An 11,357-nucleotide genomic window follows, 5' to 3' on the forward strand; every position below is an offset into this window, starting at 1 on the left:
TTTGCCTCAGTCTTTTGCCTTTTCTGTTGTGTCTGGTGTGTTCCCTCTACTCCTTTTTTTTTGTTGTGGCGTCATAGATTAGGACATGCCTTCAGCCCAAGGCTTAGATATTTTATTTCTACTGGAATGTTGGGGTCTGTACCTAACATTGAGATTTCTACTTGTATGGGCTGAAGCTATTCTGACTGCCTTCTATTTTTTCAATCGAATACCTTCCTCTTGTCATCTCTGGTTTGTCTCTTTTTGAGAGAAGATTTTCTACCCCGCCTGACTATGAAAAGCTTCAAGTCTATCGGGAGAGGATGTGGTGGTAACCCCTGCAGCTTCGTCTAGAGCTGGGCGTCTAGCCATGTGAGAAGACTCACCCTAGCCACTAAAGCGACCCACCCCCAACTCTAGCTGAGAAGCACCCTTCATCCACTTCCCCTTTTCCGTGTGCCTAAAAGCCCGCCTGCCTGGTTTATGAGCCCCTTTTCTGATTCCCTCACCCAATCTCATAAGAAGCAAGAACAGCAGGCCCTGCCTTAACCTGTCCCCAGACAGCCAGCCTTTACCAGGCTGCTGGCATTGCTAAATGCTCCGCCACAAAGCAAGCTCTCCCGATTATGACAGATGCGGAAGTGGCTAAAGAAGTCAGAGGAAGAAAGTTGTTAGGAAACTGTATGCGCGAGGGTACATTATTAGTATTTTGGGAATTGGCAACATTGACAGAAAGGGGAAGAAAAGGAGGTAGGAATACGCTTTTTTAAGTGCAGCTATACTAAAGTAAGTAGTCGGCCTAACCTTCGATTCCCGTAACCAAGTTTTTCTTTCTCACTACTTATGTACTTTTTTTGAAGTGTGGGGCAAAGGGTGCCCCCTATTTCTACTTCTAACTAAAGGCAAACAGCCGGCATTGCAAGCAAATAGAGAGCCCCCGCTCGTTTGAGTCGTTAAGAGTCGAAAAGCGTACCAGCAGTTTGAGTCGTGAAAGGGCCGCTTGCTTTATTATATTATTATAATTAATAATAGATATATAATATTCTATATATATATATATATATAATAAGAAAATCATTTTTTTTATCCAATTCTTCATTCCTAGGAAGAGGAAAAAGCAGATAGAGCAAAGGCCTCCTCTTTTCGTCCACTCTTCCTGAAGTGAGCAAATTGCATGTAGCGATTCGTAGGGGCTTATAGTTTAATTGGTTGAAACGTACCGCTCATAACGGTTATATTGTAGGTTTGAGCCCTACTAAGCCTACTGCCCCCTTCTCTTCACCCGATACAAGGCAGTCGAAGTCCCCGCCACCCTGCAGATCTTAATCTAGCGATGGCACCTGGAACCACACTGCTGCCACTACCCTTCGAGCACGCCTCCCACGCTTACCACTCACCGATGCTCTTGTAGCGTGCCCCCTTCGGGCAATACGGCTTTCGTAATACGTGCAGTGGTTGAGCGATAGCTCTTCGATCGCTATATTCTTGCGATAGTGAAGGCCTAGTTCATCCTCTAAGAGAGAGTAGATACGAAGGTTCGGATCGAAGATCTTCGTAAAACGGCCCATGAATCTCGAGAATCGAGCGTGGGGCTTGAAGACCCTACCGCATTCTGGCCTCGAGGCCCTCCATTGGTCTTTTCTCTCTCCTTTTTCACCAGTGAGTGGTGAGTTTCTTTTTTCTCTAGGTGGGTACCTCTTGGATTCAGAGTTTGTTCCAACAGCTACCACACATGAGATCCTGATCGTCTTCCTCCTAGTGTTGTTGCCTTCTTGGGGAAGGAAGGAAAGTGGGGCTTCCTTCCAGGACCGGAGAAGATAAAACTCTGGGCGGGCTACTGGGTTTCACCCACGCTACGATTTCATAAGATTGAACCTTTTTTGTTCAACCAAAGTTAAGGAGTTCTAGAGCACGAGGGAATGGGCTTTCATTCTCGGGATTGCCTCGTCTATGTACTCAGTGCCCCCCCCCCCTGATTGCTTAAAGATGCACGCGCGATACGAGAAAGGGCCCCTGTGAGGAACCAATGAAAAGCTAGGGTAGAGCCTCGAAGCCGACCCAAGCAAAGATCGGCACTCAAAGGCTTGAGGAGCAGCCCACAAAAGGGAAAGCCGTGGAGACGGCAGACTCGCCAGTTAGGCACACTGTGAGGTTGACTACAGCAGACCGGAAGGTTACAATTCCTGTTTTCCTGTTTCAATTTCTGGGAGTGAATGTTGGAAGTGCAGACGGTGGATTAGGTGTGAACATTCAACCAAAGGCGTCTTGGGGATTGGCAATAGCTAAGCATTGTGGCCATCACAGTTCAAGCTATGTATGGTTGGCGTACAACCTACGGGCTTCTTAGCCAAAATTATTCTATTATTTTTAGTTAACTCTACTCTACTCTACTTCCCTCCACTCCCTCTCCTTCCCCCTCCATCCAAACGGGCCATAAGTGCCCTTTCGTTGACCATGGATTCAAATGCCAGGGCAGTAGACAATTGTAAGCTGTTTCAAGAAAATGATTCTCCCCCCAAATCGTTCACTTGGCAACTCTACCTACTTGTAATTGTGCAGTTGAAACATAAAAAGATTGAAAAATAAATAAGCACATCATGGCACGCACATACACAAGAAAAAAAAAGGGTTGGCTGCTCAAAATTCAATCAATATAGGAAGGTTGTAAGGAATGTTCTCGTCCACAATTTGCTGATAACACGTAAAAATGAATGGTGATGATAGTGTAATCAGACTGTTACTTGAGGAAAGTACAAGCAAGAAAAGAAAATAAGTATACGACTAGTGATGTTAAAAGCTCAAGAGTCCATGTTGGGTGCAATAGAAGCGCAGGAATATTGGGGACCAGGAGAGAACCAGATAGCCAGCCGATCACAAGAGCACCAAGTCTGTGATGGAGCAAACAAACATTTCAGTATCTAAAAGCAAATGAAAAAGAAAATAAGTTGAAATTTGATAATTTTTTGTTACTATTTGCATGTAACATACCAAATAATGAAGGCCAAGCTCTTTTGTTTTCTCGTTTAGGAAATAAATGCAAGCTGCCAAAGAAACTGCGACCTGCATGGAAAGATATTTTATTTTATTGTTACTTTGTTAATGTTGAGTGTAGGGTGGGGGGAGGGTGCAGGGAAAGAAAGCTACAATCCGTGTAGCACATGATCAAAAATATAATTGCTGTAAGTGAAGGGAAAGAAAGACGATGACTATCCTATTGCAATGGTGAAAGATGGGAAGAATTTGGAATTCAGTTCTTATCATTGTCCCAGAAAAGGAGTAGAAGAAACAATCAACAATTACTGAAAAAATATCCTAGAATATTCAAGTCTAGAAGAGAGGGCAGGCATTTGATGATTGCAGCAAGGTTTATCTGAGAGCCTTAAGGTCTGTGTGAAAACAAAGCCATGCTACAGAAGGAACTCGCCATATATCTTTTAAATTTGAACCATGTTGGCTCATGAGATGGAGCTGCATTATATTTGTTAGAGATATTTTAGCCCATTAGCATAAGCCCAAGCCTAATTCTACTTTGTGTGCAAGTCAAGTCTCCTACTTATACTAGAAGTCTATTAGTTTAGGGTTTAGTCTACTATATATACACATGTTATAATTCATTGTAACACAGGATTTGTATTACACTATAATATATTATTGATGTAGCCCTTTAGGGTTTTCTCCGTGGATGTAGACCGTTAGGCTGAACCACATAACCCTCGTGTGTTATTGTGTTTTATACTTTATGCTTTTGCTTCCGCATCTATACTAGCATATTCAACATGGTGTATCAATACTAATATTTAACATGGTATCAGAGCCACCTTCTTGTGGTCATGGTTTTCTGTCCTTACGGTATATTTAAGAGTAATCTTTGTTTTCCTCGGTGTTTTTTTTTTGCTGCGTTCATCTTCTTTGGCTTTCTATTGCTGTCGTCAAAACTCTCCGATATAGTCAAGCCACCGTTAGAAGTCGCATCAACACTGCAAGACCATTGCCTTCCTCAAACTACCGTCACAGAGCCAAACTTCATTCAAGGGATCTTCTCAACTTTATCAAATCTCAAGATTTCATCAAGCTTCCATCTTGAATTTGAGAGGGGGTGTTAGAGATATTTTAGCCCATTAGCATAAGCCCAAGCCTAATTCTACTTTGTGTGCAAGTCAAGTCTCCTACTTATACTAGAAGTCTATTAGTTTAGGGTTTAGTCTACTATATATATACATGTTATAATTCATTGTAACACAGGATTTGTATTACACTATAATATATTATTGATGTAGCCCTTTAGGGTTTCCTCCGTGGATGTAGGCCGTTAGGCTGAACCACGTAACCCTCGTGTGTTATTGTGTTTTATACTTTATGCTTTCGCTTCCGCATCTATACTAGCATATTCAACATGGTGTATCAATGCTAATATTTAACAATATTCAAAGAAATCGGTTTATATTACTGTTTCCAGCACCTTCTGGTTTAACTTCTTGTTGCTCCTCTTCTTATTAATCAAAGATCCCTAAAATCTAAATCCTGTAGCCCACTTATTCTAGATTGTAGTTCAGTGTTCACCCTAATTTCAAAATAAAGGGCTGTCTCATCACCTAATTATTTTGTTCCCAAATAGTTTTTACAAACATACTAATTCCTACAAGACAGGCTTGGATATGCCTCAGGATCAGTAGATGGTCCACCAAGGTGACTGCCCAAAACCCTACACATTGGATCAATATGACTTTTCCTTTTTCTTTTTTTCTTTTCGACAAAAGAAAAGAAAAGAATGGTTAGCTGATCTTCCCTTACACCAGGATAATGTCATCCTAATGAGGCGAGTTCAGCATCCATTAACCCCATGCAATGCCATTGGTTTTTCTCCAGTTTTCAACAATTTGAACACCATTTGATTGCATGACTTGACTAGCAGTTATCAATTGCTCCAGATTTTATTAAGGCAGCTTATTTGGATAAAATACTTGATTACAGAGCACAAGCAAGTTAAAACTGCCATACAATTCATAGAACTGGACATAATTGGAAGGGAAGATTTTTACCTTTCAATCTAAGTCATAATAAATGCTATTGCACCCCTATCTCAATCAGTCTCAAATAAGCTCATTCTTCATTTAGTGAGATAAATCTTTTTCTTCTAAAAAAAAAAAAAAAACCCACTTATTTAACATTCTTTATTTTATTTTTTCCTTTTTTTAAAATAAAAATAAGTGATAACTTAAAGAAGATACGCCAAATTTAATATTAAAAAATGTCTATAAATATGAATGGAAGGTTATTGGTTGCGTTAATTATTACTTTATAGAATTCTTATTCGTTTTCTTAATTAATTTATTTTATTTTCATGAACCATTTGTGTTTATACCAAATGTTGAAAGTTTGAACCATGGTTTTGTTCAAGAATCAAGTCAGTGGCGAATAAAGGGAGTTGGTGAAGATAGGAGATTAGCTTGACCTCTTTGAAGTTCGAACATTAGTTAGGGTGGTAAGCTTAATAAAATAGTTAATGCATGGGCATTATGAGCTTCTTGTTTGAAAAAGAACATACTACAATTACTCACTTGGCTCATTATGTGTCAGACCAGAGGTGCTTTAAATAGTTCAAATTCAATCCAATCAACCATGATGGTCATTTGACTCATTTCTCGTATTGCCTTGACTTGGAAGAAACAGAAAAACCATAAATCATATACGGTTTGACTAGCTTTGTGGCCAACTTTTTAGAGCATTAGCACTGGAGAATGCAAATGCCAAATGTAAGAAGAATTTGGCATTTCAAACCCTAAAGTCCTCAACATCAGGGAATGCAAAACCCAAGTATTGCAGATTTTTTTGCAATACTACTACAGTGTAATTCTAAAGCTAAATATTAGTTTTTTATTCCATCAGTTCTCTCTCTCCTTCGATCCTCTCTCCCTCACTCCCACTCTGTCTCTCTGTCTCCCACTCCCTGTAAAGTCCCTCTTTCTCTCGGTCCTCACTCTTTCTCTCATCTCACATCTCTCTTTCTCATTCAAGGCTTGCACAGGAGCTGGGTTGGGTTCATGGTTTGATCTAGGCATGGTGGTGGGTTGGGATCGACATGGATCGGCGGGCTAGGTTTGACAAAGGTTTGAATTGGAGAAGGTGGGTTGCTGTGTTTGATCGTGGGTTGCTATGTCGTGCTTGGTTGGCGAGGTTTGGGTCATGCTTGGTCTGCGTTTTAGCAGCCGCGGTAATTCCAGCTCCAATAGCGTATATTTAAGTTGTTGCAGTTAAAAAGCTCGTAGTTGAACCTTGGGTTGGGTAGAGCGGTCTGCCCCTAGTGTGCATCGGTTTGCTTGTCTCTTCTACCGGCGATGCGCTCCTGGCCTTAATTGGCCAGGTCGTGCCTCCGGTGTTGTTACTTTGAAGAAATTAGAGTGCTCAAAGCAAGCCTAACGCTCTAGATACATTAGCATGGGATAACATCATAGGATTTCGGTCCTATTCTATTGGCCTTCGGGATTGGAGAAATGATTAACAAGGACAGTCGGGGGTATTCGTATTTCATAGTCAGAGGTGAAATGCTTGGATTTATGAAAGACGAACAACTGTGAAAGCATTTACCAAGGATGTTTTCATTAATCAAGAATGAAAGTTGGGGGCTCGAAGACGATCAGATACCGTCCTAATCTCAACCATAAACGATGTCGACCAGGGATCGGCGGACCTGGTCGGCAGATGTTACTTATAGGACTCCACCGGCACCTTATGAGAAATCAAAGTCTTTGGGTTCCGAGGGGAGTATGGTCGCAAGGCTGAAACTTAAAGGAATTGATGGAAGGAATCTTAGCCTTAATACCAAAGATTTATTCCTTGATTTTGGTGGATTACAGTTATGCAGCTATAAAAAGGAGCTTTTGAAAGATGTACCCCAAATGTTGGTTTGCTTTAGATATGGCAAGCTTGATGAGGTAGATAGGAAAAGATGTTGGGATTAAAGAGTATTAAAATTTGGAGTTAGTGTCGATAGTATTATTCAAAGTGGCTGTACTCTGTTGGCTGTGAGCTTTTGCTTTGTTTTTAATGTTTATGCTCTTTAATATAAGATCTAAAATATATATATTTTGTTTATGCTCTTAATTTGTTATCTACAATTTTTCATGCACACACGCCGATATTTGATTCAGCTCAAAATTCTTGATCATTCGGACCTAGGGGCATTTTCGTGCAAAAAAAAACTCGAATTTTTTTTTTCTAAAGAATTTTCCATTTGTTTCTTCTACCTCTATATATGCTATCTACAAGTTTTCATGCAAAAACATCGATATTGGATTCAGGATAAAATTCTTGACCAATCTGACCAGGGGCATTTTTGTACAATATTGATACGAAATTTTTTTTTCTTTTCTTTCTAAAGAATTTTGCATTTGTTTCATGGACCTCTTAATGTGCTATCTACAAGTTTTCATACACACACGCCGACATTTGATTTAGGTCAAAATTCTTGACCAGCCGGACCTAGGGGCAATTTGGTACAAAAAAAAATCGAGTTTTTTTTTATTTTTTTCGAAAGAATTTTCCAACGTTTTCTTGGACCTCAATATATGCTATCTACAAGCTTTCAAGCAAAAACAGCGATATTTGATTCAGGTCAATATTCTTGAGCAATCTGACCTCGGGGCATTTTTGTAAAACACTAACACGAGTGTTTTTTTTTTTTTTTTTTTTTTTTTCTTTCGAAAGTATTTTGCATTTGTTTCTTGGACCTCTAAATGTGCTATCTACAAGGTTTCATGCCCACACACCGACATTTGTTTCAGGCCAAAATTCTTAACCAGTGGGACCTAGGGCAAATTTAGTACCCAAAAAAAAAAAAAAAAATCGGGTTCTTTTTTTTTTTTTTTAATTTTCCATTTTTTTCTTGGACCTCAATATATGCTATCAACAAGTTTGCAAGCAAAAACACCGATATTTGATTCAGGTTAAAATTCTTGACCAATCTGACCTCCTGGCATTTTCGTACAAAATTAATAAGAGTTTCTTTTTTCTTTTCTTTCGAAAGTATTTTGCATTTGTTTCTTGGACCTCTTAATGTGCTATCTACAATTTTTCTTGCACACATGTCAACATTTGACCCAGGTCAAAATTCTTGACCAGAAGGACCAAAGGGCAATTTAGATAATAAAAAAAAGTCGATTTTTTTTTTCTAAAGGATCTTGGACCTCTATATATGCTATCTACAAGTTTTTATGCAAAAACGTCGATATTTGATACAGGTCAAAATTCTTGACCAATCTGACCCCGGGGCATTTTCGTACAAAATTGATACAAGTTTTTTTTTTTTTTTCCCAAATAAGCATTTGTTTCTCGGACCTCTTAATTTGCTGTCTATAATTTTTAGGCACACATGCTAATAGTTGACCCAGGTCAAAATTCATGACCAAAAGGACCAAATGGCAATTTAGATATAAAAAAGGTCGATCTTTTTTCTTTTTTTTCCTAAGGAATTTTCCATTTGTTTCTTGGACCTCAATATATGCTATCTACAAGCTTTCAAGCAAAAACGCCGATATTTGATTCAGGTCAATATTCTTGACCAATCTGACCCAGGGCAATTTCGTAAAAAATTTATACAAGTTTTTTATTTCTTTTCTTTCGAAAGTATTTTGCATTTGTTTCTTGGACCTCTTAATGTGCTATCTACAATTTTTCATGCACACATGCCGACATTAGACCCAGGTCAAAATTCTTGACCAGAAGGATCAAAGGGCAATTTAGATTAAACAAAAAAGTCGATTCTTTTTTTTTTTTTCAAAAGGATTTTACATTTATTTCTTGGACCTCAATATATGCCATCTACAAGTTTTCATGCAAAAATGCCGATATTGGATTCAGATCAAAGTTCTTGACCAATCTGGCCCAGCGGCATTTCGTACAAAATTGATACGAGTTTTTTTTTTCTTTTCTTTTGAAACAATTTTGCATTTGTTTGTTGGACCTACTAATGTGTTATCTACAATTTTTCATGCACACACGCTAACATTTGATTCTAGTCAAAATTCTTGTTCAGCCAGACCTAGTGGCATTTTCATACCAAAAAAAAAAACTCGATTTTTTTTTTTTTTGCTAAATAATTTTCCATTTGTTGATGGGACCACTTAATGTGCTATCTACAAGTTTTCATGCACACACGCTGACATTTGATTAAGGTCAAAATTTTTGACCGGTCGGACCTAAGGGCAATGTAGTACCCAAAAAAAAAAAATTTTTTTTTTTTTTTTTTTTTTTTTTTTTTTTTTTTTTTTTTTTTTTTTTTTTTTTTTCGAAATATTTTTCCATACGTTTCTTGGACCTCAATATATGCTCTCTACAAGCTTTCAAGCAAAAATGCCGATATTTGATTCAGGTCAATATTCTTGACCAATCTAACCCCGGGGCATTTTCGTAAAAAATTTATACGAGTTTTTTTTTCTTTTCTTTTGAAAGTATTTTGCATTTGTTTCTTCGACCTCTTAATGTGCTATCTACAATTTTTCATGCAAACAAGCCAACATTTGACCCAGGTCAAAATTCATGACCAGAAGGACCAAAGTGCAATTTAGATTAAAAAAAAAAAGACAATTTTTGCTTTTTTTTTTTTTTACTAATGGATTTTCCATTTCTTTCTTGGAACTGTATATATGTTATCTACAAGTTTTTATGCAAAAACGCCGATATTGGATTCTGGTCAAAATTTTTGACCAGTCGAACAAGAGCAATATAGTACAAAAAAAAATCGTGTATTTTTTTTTTTTTCATCTAAAGAATTTTCCATTTGTTTCTTGGACCTCTATATATGCCATCTACAAGTTTTCATGCAAAAACGCCAATATTGGATTCAGGTCAAAGTTCTTGACCAATCTAACCCAGTGGCATTTTTGTACAAAATTGATACGAGATTTTTTTCTTTTCTTTCAAAAGAATTTTGCATTTGTTTCTTGGACCTACTAATGTGTTATCTACAATTTTACATGCATACACGCCGACATTTGATTTTAGTCAAAATTCTTGACCAACCAGACCTAAGGGTATTTTAGTACCAAAAAAAAATTTCGATTTTGTTTTTTTTGCTAAAGAATTTTCCATTTGTTGATGGGACCACTTAATGTGTTATCTAAAAGTTTTCATGCACACACGCTGACATTTGATTCAGGTCAAAATTTTTGACCAGTCGGACCTAAGAGCAATATAGTACCAAAAAAAATCGTGTTTTTTTTTTTTCTTCTAAAGAATTTTCCATTTGTTTCTTGGACCTGTATATATGCTATCTACGAGTTTTCTAGCAAAAATGCCGATATTTGATTCAGGTTAATATTCTTCACCAATCTGACCTAGCGGCATTTTCGTACAAAATTGATACGAGTTTTTTTTTTTTCTTTTCTTTCGAAAGTATTTTGCATTTGTTTCATGGACCTCTTAATGTGCTATCTACAAGGTTTCATGCATACACGCCGACATTTGATTCAGCTCAAAATTCTTGACCAGTCAGACCTAGGGGCATTTTTATACAAAAAAAAAACTAGATTTTTTTTTCCTAAGAATTTTCCATTTGTTTCTTGGACCTCCATATATGCTATCTACAAGTTTTAATGATATTGGATTCAGGTTGAAATTCTTGACCAATCTGACCTAGGGGCATTTTCGTACAATATTGATACGAATTTTTTTTTCTTTTCTTTCTAAAGAGTTTTTCACTTGTTTCTTGAACCTCTTAATGTGCTATCTACAAGTTTTCATGCACACGCCGACATTTGATTCAGGTCAAAATTCTTGACCAATCGGACCTAGGGGCAATTTGGTACCAAAAAAAAATTGAGTTTTTTTTTTTTTTTTTAAAGAATTTTCCAATGTTTTCTTGAACCTCAATATATGCTATCTACAAGCTTTCATGCAAAAACGCTGATATTTGATTCAGGTCAATATTCTTCACCAATTTGACCCTAGGGCATTTTCATAAAAAATTGATACGAGTTTTTTTTTTTTTTTTTCTTTTCTTTCGAAAGTATTTTGCATTTATTTCTTGGACCTCTTAATGTTCTATCTACAATTTTTCATGCACACATGCCGACATTAGACCCAGGTCAAAATTCTTGACCAGAAGGTCCAAAGGGCAATTTAGATAAAAAAAAAAGTCGATTCTTTTTTTTTTTTTTTTTTCTAAAGGATTTTACATTTGTTTCTTGGACCTCTATATATGCCATCTACAAGTTTTCATGCAAAAACGCCGATATTGGATTCAGGTCAAAGTTCTTGACCAATCTGACCCAGCGGTATTTTCGTACAAAATTGATACTAGATTTTTTTCTTTTCTTTTGAAAGAATTTTGCATTTGTTTCTTGGACCTGTTAATGTGTTATCTACAATTTTTATTGCACACA

Source organism: Quercus lobata, chromosome 2 (assembly GCF_001633185.2).
Source record: "Quercus lobata isolate SW786 chromosome 2, ValleyOak3.0 Primary Assembly, whole genome shotgun sequence".
Taxonomy (NCBI): domain Eukaryota; kingdom Viridiplantae; phylum Streptophyta; class Magnoliopsida; order Fagales; family Fagaceae; genus Quercus; species Quercus lobata.